Consider the following 26,872-nt stretch of genomic DNA (forward strand, 5'->3'; position numbering starts at 1 on the left):
CTTTTCTTTTTCTTGTCTAATAGCTCTGGCTAGAATTTCTAGTACAATGTTGACTTGCAGCAATGAAAGTGGGCAATCATGTCTTATTCTTGATTTTAGGGGAAAATCCTTTAGACTTTCACCATTGAGTATGATGTTAGCTGTGGAATTTTCATAAATACTTATCATGTTGAGAAAATCTCCCTCTATTCCTAGTTTTCTGAGTGTCTTTATTATGAAAGGGTATTGGATTTTGTCAAATGATTTTTCTGTATCAATTGAGATGATCATTTTGTCTTCATTTATATTAGTGTGATGTATTACATTGGTTGATTTTCTTATGTTGAAACACCCTTGAATTCCCGGGATAAATCCCATTTGGTTATGCTGAATAATCCTTTTAATATGCTGTTGGATTTGCTTTGCTAATATTTTGTTGAGAATATTGGTATTATAGCTATAAAGGATATTAGTTTGTAATTTTATTTTCTTGTGGTATCTTTATCTGGCTGTGGTATCAGGGTAATGCTGGCCTCACAGAAAGAGTTTTAGGAAGTGTTCCCTTCTCTTCAGTTATTTTGGAAGAAGTTGCAAAGGACTGGTGTTAATTCTTCATTAAATACATAATAGAATTCACTGGTGAAAGTAACTGGTCCAGGACTTTTATTTGGGGGAGGTTTTTGACTACTGATTCAATCTCTTTATTTGTTTTAGGTATACTGAGTTTTTTTTTATTATGGTAAAAACCACATAACATAAAATTTAACATCTTAACCATTTTTCAGTGTACAGTTGAATAGGGTTAAGTATATTCACATTATTGTACAAAAGATCTCCAGAACTTTTTCATCTTTCAAATCTGAAACTCTACCCATTAAACAGTTCCTCTTTTCCCCTTCCCCTAGCTCATGGAAACCATTATTCTATTTTCTGCAGCTATGATTTGACTACTTTAGAGACATCATATAAGTGGAATCATATAGTATTTGTCTTTATGTGACTGGCTAATTTCACTTAGCATAATGTCATTAAGGCTATTTCCATACTGAAGCATGTGACAGGATTTCCTTCCTTTTTAGTGCTGAATAAAATTCCATTGTATGCATATACATATTTTGTTTATCCACTCATCCTTCAATGGACATTTTGGTTGCTTCCACCTCTTGGCTATAGTGAATAGTGCTGAATTCGTTCATTGGTTCTATCAGTGTTTGTGTGTATGTAATTTTTAGCATTTTCTACATATAAGATCAAGCCATCTACAGAGAGAATTTTACTTCTTGCTTTCCAAATTGAATGCCTTTTATTTCTTTTTCTTGCCTAATTCCTCTGGCTAGGACTTCCAATACTATGTTGAACAGAAGTGGTGAGAGTGGGCATCCTTGCCTTGTTGCTGATTTTAGAGGAAAAGCTGTCAGGCTTTCACCACTGAGTGCAATGATAGTTGTAGGCTTTTCACATATGACCTTTATTATGTTGAGGAAGTTTCCTTCTATTTTTAGCTTGTTGAGTGTCTTTGTCATGAAAAGGAGTTGAATATTTTAAAATTCTTTTTCTGCATCGATTGATATGATCATGTGGTTTGCTTTATAGTTCTATTTTTAACTTAACATGAAATCATCTAATTATTGCAGTTTCATGATAAACACCTATTTTAAATTCAATTTCACATTTTGAATTTAAGGTCTGTTTAAGGTAGTGTTACACTAGAAGAGGAATGAAATAATAAAAGATACTAGTGAAATTCATGGTACACTCTAGTTTTCATGATCACTACCAAATTATGTCTGTGCATTTTGTCACTTTAACCTAGTGCCTTGCATGGTGCTAATCACAGTGCCACTACTTGATAGAAGATGAGAATTCCTGGGCAGAATCTCTCAGATAGCAGTTCTTCACGCATGGAAGTAATGTTCTCAGTTGCCTAGAAGGGTACACACTCTGAGTACACTTTCTTCTTAACAATTTTTGCCTTCCCTTTCAGAGTCTAATGACAGCAGCTGATAGGAGAACCTAACCCTTTGCCTTCTTGGTATGATGCAGTCTAGGTTTAGAGAATGTGAGGCAATTCTTGTGACATTTATAAAATTATCCAGAAAGGAGGAAAGCAATTGATATCTAACATTTGGATATGAGCCTTATTAGGTGGACACACTGCCCCTTCTCATCAGCATCTGCATTTCCCTTTAAAAGCTCCCAGAGCTCCCCATTATTGGTGGTTTAGATGCTACCTATAGCACTTATTAGTACTACCAGAAAGCTAAACTGTTACTCACTTTTAAAATATTAATATGAAAAAATAAACAGAGGCTCATGTATTAAGCTGTGATAACCAACCCATAGACATATTTTATCTTGTCACACTTGTCTACCTAATTTCCTAATGAGGTATTTCTAAAAGTGAAAGTGCTGAAGCCAAAAGTTTGGGCCTCCTCTGTTCATTGATACTTACCACAAATTACTCCTGATTAAAATTCATACAATATTACAGTCCTTACAGCAAGGTATTGGCATGCCTGTAAAATTAAAATTCCTCTAATTTTATGTACTCAATAATTTAAATGAAAAACCTTACCACTGTGAACCTCACCAATAGATGAAAATCAGTATGTTTCTTTCATTACATGTGAATTTAAAGATACTTTTAATACTTTATTTGGCAATCTTTATTTCTTGTTTTGTGACAAATCTCTTCATGGTCTTTACTCATTTTGAGACAGGAGGTAGATGGGTCCCCCCAGGGTAAGGAATTGGAGATTCGTTCCCTGTGGACCGATACTCCAAGATGAGTATAGCAGGACAATCGAGAGAGGAGGCTAGAAGATAAGGGACCACATATTTCTCATCCTTGAAGTCAAGGAGACCTTCCCGACTAGAAAGCTCCTTGGAGGTCAAAAGGCAAGTGATGCTAAGCTACCCATAGGCCTCTTTGGTGGAATCCATCTTGGCTGAGAGATGCATGTGCACACACGGGAGGATCCTGAGATATACCAAATACGTACTCTAAACCAGGCAAATCAAAATGATTGGCCAAAGGAAACCTGGAAGAAATGCCCCATATAAGTGATTTAAACTACCATGAGGGCATGACTCTCTGAGTCTGCCTGTGCGTCTATCTACACGTACTGTACACTTTTACCTCCTAATAAACATTTTACCTGTGTCACTGCTTTCCATCTCTGTGGGAATCTTTTCTGCAAAGCTGAAGGGCCAGGGCCTTGTCACCGACCAGTGGTCTAGTGGTTAGGGTTTGGCACTTTCGCCATTGTGGCCTGGATTGGATTGCCGGTGTGGGAACAAAAACCCTGCTTCAAGCTGCTGAAGGCCGAGGCCACCAGAGATCATATTTGTTGCTGAAACCTGGGACTTCAAGGTAAACCGCGGGCTTCACCCAGCTGAGGCTTGAGGGCTCTGACTTTTGCGCTTGCTTTCTTTCTTTCACTCTCCGCTTTGCATTCTTTTCAAGACCTGCAGGGCATAACCTCTGTCTGCCTACAGTGTTTTGGCTTCCTCCAACATTGGGGGTGGCAGGGGGATTCCCCAGGCTGTGCAGATTAAAATAATGCTTGGGTGACAGCTGACGCTGTCCTTTGGGACCTGGTGGAAATGTGATTTCCGACCGTGCAGGAGCCCCAGGGGTCTCTCTCTCTTTCTCTCGCTATCCCTCTCTCACTGCCCCGTATGGAACATTCCATTACACTTTTCCTTCCCACTTTACTCACACAAGAAGGTCTCTTTCTCACTTCATATCTCTGTGCCCTTTTAGGGAAGGATTTCCTGGATATCATTCTTAAATGATTCCTGGGCCCTACCACTGCCAAACCCAGTGCTGCTGTGTCAGACAAAATTGTCAGACAATTCCCAATTCTATCTTAGCTGCCAGACAGGACAAAGGATTTGGGGTTCTTCTGCTGTCTAGTCTCTCACCTCACTCAACACCCGGAAATTTACTATGAGAATTTCTCCATCTCCTGCCCTTCAAGCCTTAAACCCCATGCCACCTTCCATAGCACTCAACTCCAATTTCTCCAAGGGTTCTTCTTTGCATCTATCAGACCCCCTTTAGTCCAGGCCTTGGCAGCATACACACTGCTACGGACAGCCTATTGGGCTGGCCGCCATCCAGAAGCCCGAATTATAAATTTTGTAGATGCTCAGTCATGAGGAATACACCCCAGCATAGGAAGACATCATAGGATATAAGCTCTATAGCCATGGGATCCCTCCTAAGGAAAGTCCTGGCAACCGGTCTGCATTAGTTCAAATGTCCTCCCCTGGTTACGTGGGGAGACACCTTGGGCAAGGTACCACGGAAGACCAGAGACGTCTAGTCAGAAATTGATGAGGAGTAGAGGATGCTTGAAACCCCATCAGGTTCGAAGGGAATTTGGGGGATGCCCTGAACCCCTTCAGGTTAAAGCCTCCTGGTAAATGTTTCTGGGACGCCGGATTCCATTTCTAGGAGCGCTCTCTTGTTCTCAGTTGTAGGTTACTCAACAGGGCAGGATCCCCCTCCAAGCCAGAAGGAATACCTCTAGAGTATATCCTTAAGAATTGGAATTTTTTTGGGGGGTGGCCCTGCATTGGGTCTTTGTTGCTGTGCGTGGGCTACTCTTTGTTGTGGTGTGTGAGCTTCTCATTGCAGTGGCTTCCCTTGTGGAGCATGGGCTCTAGGTGCGCGGGCTTCAGCAGTTGTAGCGTGTCAGCTCAGTAGTTGCAGCACATGGGCCCCAGAACGTGCAGGCTTCGGTAGTTGTGGCACGTGGGCTCAGTAGTTGCGGTGCGTGGGTTCTAGGGCATTCAGGCTTTAGTAGTTGTGGCGTGCAGGCTCAGTAGTTGTGGCACATGGGCTTAGTTGCTCCATGGCATGTGGGATCTTCACGGACCAGGCATTGAACCTGTGTCCCCTGCATTGGCAGGCAGACTCCTAACTAATGCACCACGAGGGAAGTCCTAGAAATGGAATTTTTTTAAAATAGAGGGCTAAGAAAGGAAAAACTTAAGTTCTACTGTAACAGTGCCTGGCCTTTGTATAAGTTGGGGAATGGAGAAAAATGGCCTGAAAATGGGTCTCTAAATTATAATATTGTTCTACAATTAGGTCTTTATTGCCACAGGATGGGAAAGTGGACTGAGGGTTCCCTATATTCAGGCTTTCAAGGTCCTTTACCAAAATCCCGCCCTATACAGCTCTTGTAATTCAAAACCTGGGGAACCAGAAAACTCTCCTGACATTTTAGACGATCCCCTTCTAAGCTCTCCCGTCTCTCAGGGGGGAAACCTAGCTCCTCCTAAGGCTGATAATATCCCTACTTCTCTGGAGCCACCTACTTCTCTCGGTCCCTCTGACTGATCCCCAAATCCACCTCCCTATATCCCTCCATACCCTGTGTTAGTCAGGAAGGTCTCATTGACTTCGAGAATGAGAAATATGCGGTCTCTTATATTCTATCTGGGCAGGGCCCAGCCTCCTCTCTCGATTGCCCTGCTATTCTCATCTTGGAGTATCGGCCCACAGGGAATGAATGTCCAGCTGCTTACCCTGGGGAGACCCATCTACCTCCTGCCTCAATTTTGCTTTAAATATCCTCATATGTTCCTTAAGATTTGTGCTTCCCCCTCCTGGTGCTGAGATGGATACCTAGGTTGGTTAAATCCAAGCATTGTGGTCTTCTCATGAGTTACTGCAAAGCTGCTTCAGGAGGCACTTGTGCATAAGCTCTTGTCAATTACTAATCACTAGTAAGTCAACTAACTGTGGCTAAAGCCTGAAAGATGGTCCTTGACAAAAACTAGTGCCCATCCTTTGTGAAATAATGTCAGGATGGCTACATTCTTCACTCCCCCATGCCTTATTATTCAATTGCAATTTATGTCCTGTAAATTGGTACAGTTTTCTTGGTGCCACTTATGAAATTGAATTAAATTGGGACATTCTATTTAAGTCAGCATTTCCAGTTATAAAAATTTATCCTAATGAAACAGTAAAGGATGTTCAAAACTAATTAAAATTGTCATCTTTGAAAATCACCAGCTTAATTCATCTGTTATAACCCAGAATTTAGAAATGGCAGGGGTAGGGCAGCAATAAAGTTGCAAGGGGAAAGAGAAATTCTTTAGACATCACCAGATATGCAATGTGCGCACACATGCACGTGCACACACACACAATCATACATACACACATATATACACAGTTCTGTAGGTTCTGTTATTAAAATCATAAATTTGGGGACAGAAGAAAGAGGGCAAATTTCTTAATTCTTTGGTAAGTTGAGTCAAATGATATATATGAAAAATATACTTTAAGAAATAAAAATAACTAAAAGGATGTTAGTATTAGTTTTCTATTGCTCATGTAACAAATTACCACAGACTGGGTGGCTGAGAACAACAGATATTTGTTCTCTCCCAATTCTGGAGGGCAGAAATCCAAAATAAGTATAACCAAGCTAAAATCAAGGTGTTGGCAGAACTGTGCCAGAGGCTCTCAGGAACAATCCCTTTCTTGCCTCTTCCAGCATCTGGTGGCTACCAGCATTCCTTGGCATGCCCCAATCTCTGCCTCTATAGTCACATTGTCTTCTCTTCTGTGTCTGTCTTCTCCTCTTTTGTGTGAAATATCCCTCTGCATCTCTCTTAAAAAGACATTCTGATTGCACTTAGAGCCATCTCTACTAATCCAGGATAATCTCCCCATCTCAATTTCCTTATTCAAATCCCAAAATAACCTTTTTTTTTTTTTGCCATGTAAGATAACATTCACAGGTTCCAGGAATTAAGACATGGATAACTTTCAGGGGGCAACTTTTAGCCTACCACAATGTTCACTGTTGTATATTTTATTATAGGGAAAATGATAAACATCCTAGATGGTCAACAATATGAATTGGTTCAATCATGTCACAGTCATAGGATAGAATGCTACATGAGCATTAAAATTAGTTATATTATTAAAATGTAAAATATAAAAAAGTTATATTGCTAACTGAAAAATTTTTCTATCAAACTCCACAAAAATTAAAAATACAAAGAACAGCCCATGCTTGCAAAGCTGTGAGGAACTAGACACTAATACATTTTTGGCAGGAATATATTTACAATGTTTGGAAGATTTATTTGAAATAAATAATATACAATTTTCAGGCTTTTTGGTAAAAGTTTTAGGTCTAGGACATCATGTAGATATACTCCCTCCTCAAGTTGCAAATTGTATGGGGAAAGTTGATTACTGTAGCTAGTTTGTAAAAATGAGAAAGAAGCACAATGTCCCTCACCCAGAAACAAATGGAAAACTAGGCAATCTTTAAAAAGAAGAGATTAGATTTGTAACTGCAATAGACTGGCATGATATATTAAGTGAAAAAGCATGGAAAGGTAGACTAGATGTATTGTTAATCCAAAAATCAGCCCAAGATATTTTGTATAGAGAGGTAGAAGGAGAGAAGACACAGGGGATGTATGCATCTGTGTTGCTGGAATTAATTTACAACAAATGTTTAACACTTTTGTAGCCAGAAAGAAGTGATTGAGTTAAAAACCTGAAAATATGAGTAATATTGTGATGTATATTGACAAGGCTAGATCTCACCCTCCTGAAGATAGTTTCCTTGTCTACAAAATGGAAAATCTCATAACATTTTCCTGAAGATGTAATGACATAATGTGTTTGTTAGGGTCAACCCAATGCAAATTTGATCCCAAGATGTTAATGAAGTTGTGGTAAAATATGCTTATTACTGTTCGGTTGTAAATATTTTATAACCTCCATATTGACCTCTTTAATCCATAGATTATTTTGAAGTGTGCCTAAATTTCAAAACACTTTTTGTTGTTGTTTCTAGTTGTAATTTTGCTATTGATTTCTAACTTCTTTGTATTATGGTCAAAGAACATAATCTATAGAACAACTCTTTGAAATTTGTTGAGATTTGATTTATAAACTTTTGTGTGGTCAGTTTCAGTAAATGTTCTAGTTTTGTTCTAAAGAATGTATATTCTGGCAATTGTTAGGTGCAGTGTTTTATATGCATGCTTTAAATTAAGCTTATTGTATTGTTGAAACTTCTGTGTCACTTGTTTTTTTTTTGTTCCGTAATCTAACACTTACAATCTTTAAATCTTCCACCATGGTGATGGACACATCTATTTCTCCATGTAATTCATTGAATATTTATTTATATATTTTGAAATTGTTATTAAGTGATTACAGAATGTAATTGTTATGCATTCCTGATGAATTAGATATTTTATCATTATGAAGTTACCTTTTTTTTTTTGCGGTACGCGGGCCTCTCACTGCTGCGGCCTCTCCCGTTGCGGAGCACAGGCTCCGGACGTGCAGGCCCAGCGGCCAAGGCTCACGGGCCCAGCCGCTCCGCGGCACGTGGGATCCCCCCGGACCGGGGCACGAACCCGTGTCCCCTGCATCGGCAGGCGGACTCTCAACCACTGCGCCACCAGGGAAGCCCCTGAAGCTACCATTTTGATGAAGTTCTATTTTTCAGAGTTTAATAAAGCTATACCAGAAATTTTTGATTAGCTAGCACAACATGTAATTTTTTATACTCTTAGTTTCAATCATTCTGTACCCTAGTTTTAGATATGTTTCTTGCAAACAGGATATGATTAGATTCTTTTTGTATCCAGTCTGAAAAATCTTTGTCCTTTGAGTGTTAATCTTGTTACATTTTTGTAACAAATGACCTATTTAAATGTATCTTCCATTTTATTTTATGCTTTCTACCTTTCTAACCTCATCTACTTTTCTCTCCTCTGTCTTATGAATTGACTTGAGTATTTTTCCTCATTCCATGTTTTAAGAATCTGCTACTTCAAAAGTTATATACTCTATTTCTACTATGTTAGTGGTTACCCTACACAGTTTTATTAAAAAATAAAATAAAATGAAGAACTCTTAATGTTCCTCCCAAACTCAAAACATTTTAAACTCTAATCACCTCCTCCCAATTCACAATCTTGTATTGTCATTTATTTAATACTTTACTATGTTCTCATCTTGCAAGATATTCTTTTTAAGCCAATGTTTCTTCAGATTTACACATATTTACCACTTCTGCTGCTTTTCATTCTTACTGCATCTCAAAACATCATCCTTTCTGCCCAAAATACAATTTTAAAATTTCTTTTTGTGAACTTACTTTTGGAAAATATCTCTATTATTATTTATCAGAAATGCCTTTATTTCAACCTCGTTTTTTTCATTAAATTTTTAATGAACATTTAGAACATACATAAAGATAGAATAAGAAAATAAACACCTATATACAGACCTCGGTTCAATAAATAAATATTTTCTTTTACAGTTTTGTCTAAACCTTTCAAAGTAAATTATACCATGTCAACCTAAATAATTTACCATGCATCTTCATAGTATAAGAACATTCTCCTACATAATCAAAATACCATCATTGCTATAATAAGATTAACTATAATTCCCCGTATCTGATCCCCTCCATATTTAAATTTTCCCAGTTGTTCCAAAATGTGGTATACAGCAGTTTTACAAACCAGGTTCCAATCAAGGATCACATACTCTATTAGTTGCTGTTACATTTCTTAAATCTCATTTATCTACAACAGTTTGTCCTGTCGAACTTTTTTCACGATACTGACCTTTTGAAGAGACTGGGCTGATTGTTTTTTTTTTTTTTTTTTGGTACGCGGGCCTCTCACTGCTGTGGCCTCTCCCGTTGCAGAGCACAGGCTCCGGACGCGCAGGCTCAGCGGCCATGGCTCACGGGCCCAGCCGCTCTGCAGCATGTGGGATCCTCCCAGACTGGGGCACGAACCCGCATCCCCTGCATTGGCAGGCAGACTCTCAACCACTGCGCCACCAGGGAAGCCCTGGGCTGATTGTTTTAAATAATGTCCTACATTCAGAATTTGTCTCACTGAATATTTATGACATTGTTTCACTTGTTTTCTATGCCCTATATTTCCTGTTACCTATGAGTTAGCTCCAATGCCTAACATCATGTAACTTTTTCCTCTAATTCTCTAAGCACTCTAGATTGACAGTTTTGTTTCTTTCATTATTGCTATTGAGAATTAGCTGCGTGTATAATTGGTATTTCTTTGAAGGAAATTTATTTTTATGTAGCTCCTATTAATATTTTCTGTATGAGTTTAACGTATACAACTTTACTATGATGTGTTTAGGTATGTATATCTTTCTCTTAAGTTGCTTTAAATTTACTGGGATTTCTGAAGATGTGGTTTCTATTTTTCATCAATTCTGAAAAATTTTGAGTCACTGTCATTCCTTCTTTCCCTTCTATATGACGTGTTCTGTCTCTTAATGCTAACTGTAGAAAAATTTATTCAAAAACCTCCCAACAAATAAAAGTCTAGGACCAGACAGCTTCACTAGTGAATTCTACCAAACATTCAAAGAAGAATTAATACTAGTCCTTCTCAAACATTTCCAAAAAATACGAGGAGGGACTCTTCCAAGCTCATGTTCTGAGGCCAGTATTCTCCTGATAACAAAACCTGACGGGGCACCACAAGAAAAGAAAATTAGAGGCCAATATCCCTGATGACTATAGACGCAAAAATCCTCAACAAAATATTAGCAAACCAGATTCAACAATACATTAAAAGGATCATACACCATGATCAAGAGGGATTTATTCCAGGAATGACAGAGTGGTTCAACATCTGCAAATCAGTCACTGTGATGTACCACATTAACAAAATGAAGGATAAAAATTATATCATCACCCTAATAGACACAGAGAAAGCACTTGACAAAATTCAACATCCGTTTATTGTAAAAAATTCTCAGCAAAGTCAGTATAGAGGGAATGTACAGCAACATAATAAATGCCATATATGACAAGCCCACAGCTAACATCATAATGGTAAAAAGCTGAAAACCTTTCCTCTAAGATCAGGAACAAGACAAGGATGTGCACCTCACCACTTCTATTCAACACGGTATTGGAAGTCCTAGCCAGAGCAATTAGGCAAGAAAAAGAAATAAAGGCATCCAAATTGGAAAGGAAGAAGTAAAATTATCACTATTTGAATTTAACATAATATTATATATAGAAAACCCTAAAAACTCAATCAAAAAACTGTTAGAACTAATAAATTCAGTAAAGTGGCAGGATAAAAAAATCAACATACAAAAATCTATTGCATTTCTACACACTAATAATGAACTATCAGAAAGAGAAATTTAAAAAAAATCCCAGTTACAGCTGCATCAAAAAGAACAAAATACCTAGGAATAAATTTAATCCAGTAGATGAAAGACCTGTATATTGGAAACTACAAGACATTAATGAAAGAAACTGAAGAAGATACAAACAAATGGAAAGACATTCCGTACTCATGAATTGGAAGAATCAATATTGTTAAAATGTCTATACTACCCAAAGCAACCTACAAATTCAATCAAAGCCCTGTCAAAATTCCCATGGCATTTTTCAGAGAAATAAAACAAATAATCCTAAAATTTGTACGGAACCACAAAAACCAAATAGCCAAAGGATCTTGAGAAAGAAGGGCAAAGCTGGAGGCATCACACTCCCTGACTTCAAACTATATTACAAAGCTATAGTAGTTTAAACAGTATGGTATTGGCATAAAAACAAGACACATAGATCAATGGAACAGAATAGAGAGCCCCAAAATAAACCCACGCATATATGGTCAATTAATTTATGACAAACAAGCCAAGAATATACAATGGTGAATGGTGTTGGGAAAACTGGACAGCCACATGCAAAAGAATAAAACACAACCACTATTTTACACCATACACAAAAAGGAACTCAAAATGGATTAAAGACAAATTTAAGACCTGAAACCATAAAACTCCTAGAAAAAGCCATAGGCACTTATGGTCTTTGACATCAATCCTAGCAATATTTTTCTGGATATGTCTCCTCAGGCAAGGGAGACAAAAGCAAAAATAAACAAATAGGACTGCATCAAACTAAAAAGCTTCTAGACAGCAAATTAAACCATCAACAAAATTAAAAGGAAGCCTACAGAATGAGAGAAAATATTTGCAAATCATATATCCAATAAGGAGTTAATACACAAGATACATAAAGAACACATACAATTCAATACCAAAAATGAAACAATCTGATTTAAAGATCTGAGTACACATTTTTCCAAAGCAAACATACAGATGGCCAAAAGGTACATGAAAAGATGCTCAACATCGTTAATCATCAGGGAAATGTAAATGAAAACCACAATAGACATCACCTCACACCTGTTAGAATGGCTTTTCTCAGAAATACAAGAGATAAGAAATGTTGACGAGGATGTGGAGAAAAAGGAAGCCTTGTGCACTGTTGGTAGAATTGTAAGTTGGTGCAGCCAGTATGGAAAATAGTATGGACATTCCTCAAATTACTACAAATAGCACTACCATATGATCTAGCAATTCCACGTCTGGGTATTTATCTGAAGAAAATGAAAACGCTAACTCAAAAAGATATATGCCCACCCATGTTCAGTGAAGCATTATTTATAATAGCCAAGATATGGAAACAACCTAAGTGTCCATTAGTGGATGAACGAATAAAAATTATGGTAAATATATATACACAATGGACTATTATTCAGCCATAAAAATAATGAAATATTGCCATTTACAATAAAATGGATGGACCTCGGGCATTATGCTAAGTGAAATAAGACAGAACGATAAAGACAAATACTGTATGATCTCTCTTATATGTGGAATCTAAAAGGGAAAAAACCCCCAAGCTCATTGATATGCAGATCAGTTTGGTGGTTGCCAAAGACTGAGGGTGGGGAGTGGGAGAAATGGGGAAACGGGGTATACATTTATTTTAAAATTTCAAAATAGTGATATTAAAACAAGATCACTCAGAAAATTCACCTGAAGATTATCTTAAAATAAATTGTGAAAAATTTAAATTTACAAAAAAGTAGAGAAAAGCTGTAAAATTATATATCAAATACCATGTGTACCATATATTTGCTATGACACATATGTAATAATTCTTTCATATCTTTTTAAGGTAATAACATTTATGGATACAATCAGAAACTCACCCCCATCCTTCCCCCTTTCTTACTTCCTCCTTCCTCAGAGGTAACCACTATACCGAGTGTGTGTATATTACTAATTTGCATGTTTATACATTACTACATACGTATTATTTATAAATATATAGCATTACTTTTAATTTATATATATATTCTTGTTTGAAATTTATCCACATTGATTGTCAAAACGATCCTAAAATTCCAAAATCTGAAGTTCCTGGGAGTTTTGACAAGTTAGAACACTTGGTCCTTGAACATAATTTCCTCATGTGTGTTTGATGATTTTTCACTGTGAGGTTCATATTTTATTTGAAGCTTCATCTGTGGAAATTCTTTAAGACCTAAGGAAAATGTAGTTTTCCCCAGGGATTTGTTTGAGCAATGTACCTGGGTTCACTCTGTTTTGGGGACCTCAGAATTGTCTACATGGTATTTACTAGACCACCCAAATACTGTGACATAGAACTTCAAATCTCTGTGTGAGTTGGCTTAAGAGTAAAATTTCTCATGGTAGTGATGTCACTGAAAATGGTGGAGCAGGAAACTTTAAAACTTTATCCCTCCATCAAAGGAAGAATTAAGATGGCAAAAATTGTCAGAATCAAATGTTTTAGAACACTGTAATCTAATAAAAAATTATAATAACCAAGGGAACATTTAATGAGTAAAAAAGTTGCTAACTTTCAGGAAGAAATTGTTGTGGCATTTTAACTTACCACCTACCATCCTACACTAAGTAGCTCAGAGGCAGCCATATGGATGGCTGCCTGTGTTTCTGGTGAAACTTTCTGGAGCCAGAGGGCAATATAGAACTTATTCTCAAATAAATTTATTTTTGTGATTTGACCCATCTGGAGGTTTCCAGAGGGGCTGTCTAAGGAGTTGCCTTTTTTTGCCTGATGTGGAATTTTCTCAAGGAAGAAGTGGCCAATCAGGCAACACTTGTTGAAATCATTTATAGGTAGACCTACTGCTGCAGTCTCCTGGGACAAGAGATAACAGAAGGGGTAAGCAACAGACAGACCAAAAAGCGGAAAGGAGACACATGGGAGAATAAGTACTTTTAAAAGCACCCACATATAATAGAGAATCTATAAAGCCACACACATGTTCAGGGAGAGATGCATGCTCAGAAAATACTGATAAGATTCTAAGATTTCATCTCCAGCTGATCTTTTGGTTCATGCAAGCAGGAAGTGAAGGATGAAGCAAAATGTAAATTGCAGATCTAAGCACTGAAAGAGTGCCCCAATACAGCCAATCTATAAGGACTTGGTGAGTGTTTTTTAAAGTTTTTTTGGCCCCAGATATTTAAGAAAGTATCTGGAAAATCACTAGTTGGCCACTAAGATTACAGAACAGAGATGTTAGTGACCAAAAATTTTTAAAAACTAGTTTCTAAAATTAGTTTTGAAGAGTCACTAAACAAACAAAACTTACAACACACAACAAAGTGCACCAACAAACTCTGGAGAGGGGAATGAACCTGATTTATAGAGTTACCACGTAATGATATTCCAAATATCTAGTTTTCAACAGAAAATGAGGAATACAAAGAAATAAGAAAGTATGGCTCATTTACAGGAAAAAAAATAATATAAACAGTCTCTGAGTAAGCCAAGACATTGGACTTACTAAACAAAGACTTATTTTTTAATGTCTGAAACATTTATATTAACATATTTCCATACAAACAACCCAAAGAAAGTTCAGTATTAGTTGTTTTTGTTTGTTTGTTTTTTTATACTGTAGGATCTTATCAGTCATCAATTTTACACACATCAGTGTATACATGTCAATCCCAATCGCCCAATTCAGCACACTAAACAAAGACTTTAAAGCAACTATTTTAAGTATGCTCAAAGAGCTAAAGGAAACTATGAGAAAAGAACTAAAGGAAATCGAGAGAACGATGTCTCAACAAATAGAGGATATCAATAAAGAGATAGAAATTATAAGAAGGAAACATAAAAATTCTGGAACAAAAAGAACAATACTCAGAATTAAAAGTTCATAAGAAGGTTTTAAGAGCAAATTCGAGCAGGCAGAAGAAAAAAATCAGCAAACTTGAAGATAGTTCAACTGAGATTATTCAGTCTGAGAAGAAAGTAAACAGAATTTTAAAAAATGAACACAACCTAAGATGCCTGTAGGAGACCTTGAAGCACACCAACATACACAGAGTGGGAGTCACAGGTAACAAGAGAGAAAAAGGAACAGAAATAATATTTGAAAAAAATGGCTGAAAATTTCCCACATTTTGACATTTGACATCAATCTACACATTTAAGAAGCTCAATGAACTCCAAGTAGGAAAAACTAAAGATATCCTCACCTAGACATATTATAATTAAACTGCCAAAATGCAAAGACAAAGAAAATCTTAAAAGTAGCAGCAAAGTAGAAGGGATTCTCAATGAGAAAAACACTCAATTTCTCATAAGAAATATGGAAGCCAGAAGGCAGTCATATTTAAAGTGCTGAAAGAAAATACTGTCAAAAGTTATAAAGGTGTCAAACTATACTTCAAAGAGAAGGAGATAGGGCTTCCCTGGTGGTGCAGTGGTTGAGAGTCCACCTGCCGATGCAGGGGACATGGGATTGTGCCCTGGTCTGGGAAGATCCCACATGCCGTGGAGCGGCTGGGCCTGTGAGCCATGGCCGCTGAGCCTGCGCGTCCGGAGCCTGTGCTCCGCAATGGGAGAGGCCACAACAGTGAGAGGCCCGCATACTGCAAAAAAAAAAAAAAAAAGAGAAGGAGATATTAAGATATTTCCAGATAAACAGAAACTAAAAGCTTTTGTTGTTAGTAGATCTGCCCTACAGGAAATGCTAAAGAGAACACTTCATGCTGAAATGAAATAACACTAGAAAGTAAGTATATAGGTAAACATGAAAGGCATTACAAAGGTATTACAATATTTTTGGTTTGTAACTCCTATTTTGATTTAAAATACAGAAAAAAATAATCATAAAAATATGTTAATGGACTCATGAGGTATACAGATATAATTTGTAACAATGACAACATAAGGGGGGTTACAGCTGTATAGGAATAGAAACTTTGTATATTATTGAAACTGAGCATTAATTCAAACTAGGCTGTTATAAATTTAGGATATTAATTGTAATCCCCAAGTTAACCAATAAGACAATAACTAAAAAATATATAGAAAAGTAAATAAGAGAGGAATCAAAATGGTAGACAAGAAAAAGTTCAAATATAAAGAAGGCAATAATGGTGGAAGTGAAGAACAAGAAACATATGACATACTGAAAACAAAGAGCAAAGTAGTAGAAGTTAAGTCCTTCATTTGTAATTGCATTCAATACAAATAGATTAAACTCTCCAATAAAAAGGCAGACATGGCAAAATGGATTTTAAAGAAAGGAAACATGATCCAACTATATTTTGTCTACAAGAGACTTCCTTAGATCCAAAGACATAAATAGGTTGAAAGTGAGAGAACAGAAAAAGGTTATTTCATGCAAAGTTATTAAAAGAGACCTGAGGTGGCTATGCTAATATCAGAAAATATAGGCTTTAAGACAAAAATTGTTACCAGAGACAATGAAGACATTATATATTGGTAAAAGTTTTAATCCATCACAAGATGTAAACAATATAAACACATATACACCTAAAACAGAACTCCAGAATATATGAAGCAAAAGTTGACCAAATTGAAGGTAGAAATAGACAGCTCTGCAATAAGTTACAGAGACTACTATGAACAACTATATGCCAATAAAATGGACAACATAAGAGAAATAGACAAATTCCTAGAAACATACAATCTTCCAAGACTGAACCAGGAAGAAATAGAAAATATGAACAGGCTGATTACCAGTAATGAAATTGAATCAGTAATAAAAAAAAATTCCCAACAAACATAAATCCAGGACCAGATGGCTTCACAGGTGAGTTCTATCAAACACTTAGAGAAAAGTTAACACCTATCCTTCTCAAACTATTCCCAAAAAACTGCAGAGGAAGGAAAGTCTCCAAACTCATTCTACTGATACAAGGCCAGCATCACCCCAATACAAAAACCAGGAAAATATATCACCAAAAAAATTACAGGTCAGGGACTTCCCTCGTGGCCCAGTGGTTAAGAATCTGCATTCCAATGCAGGGGATGCAGGTTTGATCCCTTGTCTGTGAACTAAGATCTCACAGGCTGTGGGGCAACTAAGCCCATGCCTGCAACTACAGAGCCCACGTGCTCTGGAGTCTGTGCACCACAACTACAGAGCCCATGCACTCTGGAGCCCATGTGCCACAACTAGAGAGAAGTCCATGCACCACAACTAGAGAGAAGCCCATGCACCACTACAGATAAGACTGCATGCTAAAACGAAGAGCTCACATGCCACAATGAAAGATCTCACGTGCTGCAACTAAGACCCAACTAAGCCAAAAATAAGTAAATAAAATAATAATTAAAAATACTACAGCTCAATATTACTGATGAACATAGATGCAAAAATCCTCAACAAAATATTAGCAAACCAAATCCAACAATATATTAAAAGAATGATACATCATGATCAAGTGAGATTTATCCCTGGGATACAAGGATGGTTCAATATCTGCAAATCAATCAATGTGATACATCATGTTAACAAATTGAGGAATAAAAGCCATATGATCATCTCAATAGATGCAGAAAAAGCTTTTGATAAAATGCAACATACATGTACGATAAAAACTCTCCAGAAAGTGGGCATAGAGGGAATATACTTCAACATAATAAAGGCCATATATGACAAATGCACAGCTAACATCATACTCAATGACGAAAAGCTGAAAGCGTTTCCTCTAAGATCAGTAATAAGACAAGGATGTGCACTGTTGCCACTTTTATTCAACATAGTTTTGGAAGTCCTAACCACAGCAATCAGACAAAAAAAAGAAATAAAGGAATCCAGATTGGAAAAGAAGAAGTAAAACTGTCACTGATTGCAGATGACATGATACTATACATAGAAAACCCTAAAGATGCCATCAAGAAACTATTAAAGCTCATTGATGAATTTAGTTAAGTTGCAGGATACAAGATTAATATACAGAAACTCTGTTGTATTTCTATACACTAACAATGAACTATCAGAAAGAGAAATTAAGGAAAAATACCATTTACAATTGCATGAAAAAGAAGAAAATACCTGGGAATAAACTTATCTAAGGAGGTAAAACATCTGTACTTGGAAAACTATAAGACACTGATGAAAGAAATTGAAAATGACACAAACAGAAGGAAAGATATACTATGTTCATGGATTGGAAGAATTAATATTCTTAAAATAACCATATTACCCCAGGCAATCTACAAATTCAATGCAATCCCTAACAAAATACCAATGGCATATTTCATAGAACTAGAACAAATAATTTTAAAATTTGTATGGATTCACAAAAGACCCTGAATAGCCAAAAGAATCTTGACAAATAAGAACAGAACACTTCTCGACTTATTTTATGAGGTCAGAATCACTATAATAGCAAAACTGGACGAAGACATCAAAAGAGAAAAATACCACAGGCCAATATTCCTGATTAACATGGATGCAAAAATTCTCAACAAAACATTAACAAACCAAGTTCAACAGCACATTAAAAGGACCATACACCCTGACCCTGACCAAGTGGGATTTTTCCCTGGGATGCAAGAATGTTTAATATATATACAAATGAATTAATATGATATACTACATTAATAGAATGAAGGATAAAAATCACATGATTATCTCAATAGATGCAGAAAAAGCATATGACAAAATTCAACGTCTTTTCATGGTAAAACAATTAATTAGGTATAGAAGAAACTTACCTCACCACAATAAATTATGTATATGACAAGTCCACAGCTGACATCACACCCAGTTGTGAATGGTTGAAAGTTTTGCCTCTATGATCAGAAACAAGACAGGAGTGCCCACTCTCACCATTCTTATTCAGCACAGTACTGAACATCCTTGCCAGAGCAATTTGGTGAGAAAAAGAAATAGAAATAATCCAATTTGGAAAGGAAGATATGAATTGTCTCTGTTTGCAGATGACAAGATCATATATGTGGAAAACCCTATTGCCTTCCCAAACAATCTGTTAAAACTAAAAAATAAATTCAGCAAAGTTGCTGGATACAAAATTAATATACATTTCTCAAAAAATCAGTTACATTTCTCTATACTAACAATGAACTATCTAAAAAGGAAATTAAGAAACCAATTCCATTTACGACAGCATCAAAAAGAATAAATTATTTCAGAATAAACTTACCCAAGGAGGTGAAATACTTGCACACTGTAAACTATAAAACACAAAGGAAAGAAATGAAAGCAAACACAAAAATGTAAAGACATCCTAAGTTCATGGACTGGAAGAATTAATATCGTTAAAATGTGCATGCTCTCCAAAGTGATCTACAGATTTAATACCATTCCCATCAAAATACCAGTGGCATTTTTTCCCCACAAAAAATGATAAAACAATCTTAAAATTCAAATGGAACCACGAACGACTCCAATATAGCCAAATAAATTTTGGGCAAGCAGAAAAAAGATGAAGGCATCACACTTCTTGATTTCAAAATATATTACAAAACTACAGTAATCAAAACGTTATATTAGCATAAATACAAAAAGACCAATGAAAAAGAAAAAACAGATGAGAGTAAACATAAACATATCTGGCCAATTGATCCTTGACATGGGTACCATGAATAATACAGTGGGGAAAGGATAGTCTCTTTAATAAATGATGTTGAGAAAACTGGGTATCTATATGCAAAAGAATGAAATTGGACCCTTATCTCACACCATATATAAAAATCAACTCAAATTGGGTTAAAGACTTAAACATAAGACCTGAAACTGTAAAACTCATAGGAGGGAACAGGGGGACAGCTTCTTGACACTGGCCTTGGCAATGATTTTTTTAGATATGAAACAAAGAATACAGGAACTAAAAGCAAAACACACAAGTGGAATTACATCAAACCAAAAAGCTACTGAACAGCAAAGAACCAATTACCAAAATGAAAAGGTAACTTATGGAATGGGAGAAAATATTTGCAAATGATATATCTGACACTAGCTTAATCTCTACAACTCAATCTCTACAACTCAATAGCAAAAAAACCCAAATAACCCAATTAAAAGTTGGGCTAAGGATTTGAGTAGACATTTCTCCAAAGAAGATATAGAAATGGTCAACAGATTTCTGTATATTATTCTTGTATCCTGCTACCTTGCATAATTCATTTATTAATTCGAATAGCTTTTGTGTGGAAAATATAAGGTTCTTTATATAGAGTATTATGCCATCTGCAGTAGTGATAATTTTACTTCTTCCCCTCCAATTTTGATAAATTTTATTTCATTTTCTTGTCTGACTGCTGTGGCTAGGGCTTCCAATACTATGCTGAATAGAAGTAGTGATGGTAGGTGTCCTTGTTTTGTTCCTAAATTTAGCAGGAAGTCTTTCAGCTTTTCACTGTTGAGTATGATGTTGGCTGTGGGTTTGTCATAAATGGCTTTTATTATGTTGAGATATGTTCCTTCTATACCCACTTAGCTGAGAGCTTTAATCATGAATAGATGTTGAATTTCATCAAATGATTTTTCTGTGTCTATTGAGATGATCAAACAACCCAATCAAAAAAATGGGCTGAAGACCTAAATAGACATTTCTCCAAAGAAGACATACAGATGGCCAACAGGCACATGAAAATATGCTCAACGTTGCTAATTATTAGAGAAATGCAAATCAAAACTACAATGAAGTATCACCTCACACCAGTCAGAATGGCTATCATCAAAAGTTTGCAAATAATAAATGCTGGAGAGGGTGTGGAGAAAAGGGAACCCTTGTACACTGTTGGTGGGAAGGTAAATTGGTACAGCCACTATGGAAAACAGTATGAATCTTCCTTAAAAAACTAAAAATAGAGCTACCGTATGATCCAGCAATCCCACTCCTGGATATATATATCTGGGAAAAAATGAAAACTCTAATTAGAAAAGATACATGCACCCTAATGTTCATAGCATCACTCTTTACAATAGCTAAGACATAGAAACAACCCAAGTGCCCATCAACAGACAACTGCCTTAAGAAGATGTGGGGTGTGTGTATGTATACACAATAGAATATTACTCAGCCATAAAAAAAGAATGAAATATTGCCATTTGCAGCAACATGGATGGACCTAGAGAATATTATACTTAGTGAAGCAAGACAGCGAAAGACAAATATATCACTTACATATGGAATCTAAAAAAATAATAGGAATGAATCAATATACAAAACAGAAACAGACTCACAGAGATAGAATACAAACTTATGCTTACCAAATGGGAGAGGGAGGGAAGGAGGGACAAATTTGGAGTATGAAATTAACAGGTACAAACTATCATACTTAAAATAGATAAGCAACAAGGATTTACTGTATAGCACAGGGAATTATATTCATTATCTTATAATAACCTGTTATGAAAAATAATCTGAAAAAAGTATACATATATCAGTGAATCCATTTTCTGTACACCTGAAACAAACACAATATTGTAAATCAACTATATTTCAATAATTAAAAAAATGGCCAACAGGTATATGAAAAGGTGCTCAAAATCACTAATCATGAGGGAAATGCAAATCAAAATCACAAAGAAATACCACCTCACACCTGTTAAGAGGGCTATAATTTTAAAAAAAAGATAACATTTGTGAGGATATGGAGAAAAGGGAACTCTTGTACACTGTTGATGGAAATGTCAATTAGTGCAGCCACTATGGAAAATAGTATGGAGTTTCTTCAAAAAATTAAAAATAGAACTGCCATAGAATCCAACAGTCTCACTTCTGTGTACATGTCCAAAGGAAATGAAATCAGGGTCTCAAAGAGATATCTGCACTCCCAAGTTCATCACAGCATTATTCATAGTAGCCAAGACATGGAAGCAACCTAAATGTCCATTCATGAATGAATGGATAAAGAAAATGTTGTATATACATACCATAGAATATTTTTCAGCCTTCAAAAAGAAAGAAATTCTGCCATTTGCAACAACATGGATGGACCTGGAGGATTTTATGCTAAGCGAAATTAGCCAGGCACAGAAGGACAAATACTATACGATACCACTTATATGAGGAATATAAAATAGTGAATCTCATAGAAACAGAGACTAGAATGGTGGTTTCCAGAGGCTGCATGGAGGGGGAAATGGAGAGGTATTAGTCACAGGATACAAAGCTTGTTATACAAAATGAATAAATTCTAGAGACCTACTGAACAGCAAAGTGCCTATAATGAACAACACTGTATTGTATACTGAAAAATTTTCTAAGAGGGTAGATCTTATTTTAAGTGCTCTTATCACACACAAAAATAATAAAGAGGGCTGGAAGAAACTTTTGGAGGTGATGGATATGCTTATGGCACAGATTGTGGTGATGGTTCCATGGCTATATAATTATCTTCAAACTTATCAAGTTGTACATATGAAGTATGCACAATTTTTTTTTCTTTTTTTGCAGTACGCGGGCCTCTCACTGTCGCAGCCTCTCCCGTTGTGTAGCACAGGCTCCGGATGCGCAGGCTCCAGATGCACAGGCTCCAGACGTGCAGGCCCAGTGGCCACGGCCCACGGGCCCAGCTGCCCCGCAGCATGCAGGATCCTCCCAGACCAGGGCACGAATCCACGTCCCCTGCATCGGCAGGCGGACTCCCAACCACTGTGCCACCAGGGAAGCCCTATGCACAACTTTTTATATGTCAATCATACCTCAAAGAAAGATAAAAAAAATAAATCATCTTAATACACATTAAGAGAATGAGGGAAAAACATCACAGGATCTTAGGAATTAATAGAAAAAATCATTTGATAAAATCCAATGCATTGGACACCAGGAACTCTTGTCTGAAGGGCTGGGTGTGAGGCCTCTGCACACAGCTCACTGTGAGCCAGTGAAGCTAGACTCAGCACGAAGGAAAAGAAAGCTGACTTTCCAAGATGGTGGAGGAGTTGGAGGACATGGAGTTCATCTCTCCCCACAAATGTATCAAGAATACATCTACAAATGGAACAATTCACACAGAGCACCTGCTGAACACTAGCAGAGGACCTCGGACACCTAAAAGGACAAGAAAGATTCCCCATGTAACCAAATAGGACAAAAGAAAGAAGAAGTGAGAAGGAAGAGGAGAGGAAGCAGGATGGGACCTGCACCCCTGGTGGGGAGCTGAAGGTGAGGAGAGGTTCCTGCATCTGGGGAAGACCTGTCGCTGGCAGGGAAATCAGATGGGACAGAGGGGAGATTTGGGGACTCGGAGGAGAGCCCAGCAACTGGTCTGTGGCAGGCAGGACAGAGTGAGACCTACACAGATGGTCCGTGCCACAGCCCTGTGCACCCCAGCCTGAGATGGGTGCCCACCAGTGTGCACAGGGGCTGGATGCTGGAACGTGGGGTTTGGAGAGCAGACCCAGGGAGGGGACTGCTGATTGCTGTGAGGAGACAGCCTGAGGGGATGGAAATGAGGAGCTATGTAACTGGGAATGCTTGTAGAGGAAGCCCGGACCACCACAGAAGTGAAGTGCCACTGTTGAGTGACACACAAAAGGCGGGGCTGTATTGCAGCCTCTCTTCTCACGTGCCAAACCCTGCCTCCACAGGCACTAGGGAGGGCTCCCAGCAGGGCTGGCTCACACGCCCCTGCCATCGCCTCTTCCCCCCCACCCCCGGCCTGGGCAACCTGCTCGCCCCAATTGCCGCCTGACAGGCTCCTTCCTGCCTGACAGGCTTGTGTGTTCTGACAATCTCTGGAGCAGACTCTGGTGGGAGGAACGCATGCAGAGGTGGGGCTGAAACCACAGCTGAGCCCCAGGGACCACGTGACTAAGGAAGAAGAACTGAAATCTCTCCTCACGGCTGTGCACACCAAGGAGTTACATCTCTAACAGCTTCCCAAATTCAGCACCTGCTAAACATCTGAAAGGATAACAAGTGTTCCTGCAGCTGGGATGAGTCTGGCTTTAGCAGGTTTTGTGGGCTTTGTGAACACGTATATGTGGTGGTTGGGCCAGGCCAGAGTCTGAGCTGCCTCCATAGCTCCCACAGTGGGTCCAGGTGCATGACTACTGCAGTCCTGGGACCTGACCTCAGTGGACCTGCGCTGGTGGCCTGGTGAAAACAAAGCCTGAGAGTCACCAGGGCCAATTACCGGCATACCCAAAGGTAAGGTGGGACTGAGAGCACAGCTAACAACAGTGGATTTTGTGAGCCTGCACAACGGTGAAAGGGGATAGAAGAGAGCACATTCACAGGTGAACAGCTCCAGAGAAGGAATACTCAGTGGCTTCTCTCCCAGTAGGAGTGCTCCAATCCCACCTACCTTGCACCACAGATCAGGATCACAGCTAAGAAACAGATCTGGGGGCCTCTACTCCACCAATAGGGAGCAGACACCATCCCTGACAGGGCAGTGATAACCACAGAGCAAAGGGGAGGGCCTGCTCAATATCCATGGCAGGCTCTGGTCACCACAACAGCAGTCAAACCTCCTATCAAGGGGATAATGGCACAAGCCTCTGGATCAACCTCACCCACTAGGGAACAGACACCAGAAGCAAAAGGAACTATGATCCTGCAGCCTGTGGAAAGGAGGCCAAAAACACAGTAAGTTAGACAAAATGAGATGACAAAGAAATAGATTGCAGATGAAGGAGCAAGATAAAAACCTACAAGAACAACTAAATGAAGACGAGATAGGCAATCTACCTGAAAAAGAATTCAGAATAATGATAGTAAAGACGATCTAAGATCTCAGAAAAAGACTGGAGGCACAGATAGAGAAGACAGAAGAAGTGTTTAACAAAGACCTAGAAGAACTAAAGAAGAAGCAAACAGGGATGAACAATACAATAACTAAAATGAAAAATACTAAAATGAATCAATAGCAGAATAACTGAGGCAGAAGAATGGATAAGTGAGCTGGAAGACAGAATGGTGGAAATCACTGCCACAGAAGAGAATGAAGAAAAAACAATAAAAAGAAATGCGGACAGTCTCAGAGACCTCTGGGACAACATTAAACATACCAACATTCGAATTATAGGGGTCCCAGAAGAAGAAGAAGAAAACGAGAAAGGGCCTGAGAAAATATTTTAACAGATTGTAGTAAAAAACTTCCCTAACATAGGAAAGGAAATAGTCACTCAAGTCCAGGAAGCGCAGAGAGTCCCATACAGGATAAACCCAAGGAAGAATATGCCAAGATACATATTAATCAAACTAACAAAAATTAAACACAAAGAAAAAATCTTAAAAGCAACAAGGAAAAAGCAACAAATAACACACAAGGAAATCCCCATAGGGTTATCAGCTGATTTTTCAGCTGATACTCTGCAGGCCAGAAGGGAGTGGCAGGATATATTTAAAGTGATGAATGGGAAAAACATACAACCAAGAATACTCTACACAGCATGGCTCTCATTCAGATTTGACAGAGAAATCAAAAGCTTTACAGACAAGCAAAAGCTAAGAGAATTCAGCACCACCAACCCAGCATTACAACAAATGATAAAGGAACTTCTCTAGGCAGGGGGAAAATAAGGTGGGGGGCAAAAATAGAAATAAGAAAACCCCAAATGGGAAAGCTCACAGGAAAATGCAGACATACAATAAAAGCAGGAAATCATCCATATACAAATATAATATCAAAACCAGCAACCATGAGAAGAGTAGAGTATGAATGCAGGAAATGGGAATTGCATTTGAAAGTAAGCAACCAGCAACTAAAAACGACCTTGAATATATATAGACTGTTTTATCAAAACCTCATAGGATATGCAAATCAAAAAGCTACAGCACATTAAAAAAAAAAGCTACAGCACATACACACACACAAAAGGAAAAACCAACCCAAACACAACACTAAAGATGGTCATCAAACCACAAAATAAGAGAACTAAAGAGGAAGGGAAGAAAAAAATTCTACAAAAACAAACGCCAAAAAACTAAGAAAATGTAAATAGGAACATACATATCAATAATTACCTCAAATGCAAATGGATTAAATCCTCCAACCTAAAGACACAGGCTGGCTGATGGGATACAAAAACAAGACCTGTATATATGCTGTCTACAAGAAACCCACTTCAGACCTAGGGACACATACAGACTGAAAGTGAGGGGATAGAAAAAGATATTCCATGCAAATGGAAATCAAAAGAAAGCTGGAGTAGCAATACTCGTATCAGACAAAATAGACTAAGATCTAAGATTTAAAATAAAGACTGTTAAAAGAGACAAGGAAGGACACTACATAATGATCAAGGGATCAATCCAAGAAGAAGATATAAAAATTGTAAATATATATGCACCCAGCATAGGAGCACCTCAATATATAAGGCAAATGCTAACAGCTATAAAAGGGGAAATTGACAGCAACACAAAAACAGTGGGGGACTTTAACGCCCTACTTACACCAATGGAGAGATCATCCAGACAAAAAATTAATAAGGAAACACAAGCCTTAAGTGACACATTAGACCAGATAGACTTCATTGATATTTACAAGACATTCCATCCGAAAGAAGCAGAATACACTTTCTTGTCGAGTGCACAAGAACATTCTCTAGGATAGATAACATCTTGGGTCATAAATCAAGCCTCAGTAAATTTAAAATTGAAATCATATCAAGCATCTTTTCCAACCACAATGCTATGAAATTAGAAATCAAGTTCAGGAAAAAAAAACTGTAAAAAACACAAACACATGGAAGCTACACAATATGTTACTAAATAACCAATGAATCACAAAGA

General features: G+C 37.6%; 2 protein-coding genes across 5 annotated transcripts in view; both read right to left on the reverse strand.

Moving 5' to 3' along the window:
- Positions 1-26,872, reverse strand: part of ARMCX5 (armadillo repeat containing X-linked 5) — a 149,686-nt gene that overhangs the window by 34,158 nt on the left and 88,656 nt on the right. The window lies entirely within an intron of this gene.
- The window catches only part of GPRASP1 (G protein-coupled receptor associated sorting protein 1), a 72,698-nt gene that overhangs the window by 14,711 nt on the left and 31,115 nt on the right, over positions 1-26,872 (reverse strand). For all 3 annotated transcript variants that reach the window (XM_089904255.1, XM_089904254.1, XM_089904253.1), the window contains one exon: positions 1-26,872. This exon is cut by the window's left edge and continues 14,711 nt beyond it; it is cut by the window's right edge and continues 29,495 nt beyond it. The gene's annotated coding sequence lies outside the window, so the exon portion shown is untranslated.

Source organism: Delphinapterus leucas, chromosome X (assembly GCF_059928025.1).
Source record: "Delphinapterus leucas isolate spDelLeu-1000000601 "Yukka" chromosome X, BTC_Dleu_Yukka2, whole genome shotgun sequence".
Lineage (NCBI taxonomy): Eukaryota > Metazoa > Chordata > Mammalia > Artiodactyla > Monodontidae > Delphinapterus > Delphinapterus leucas.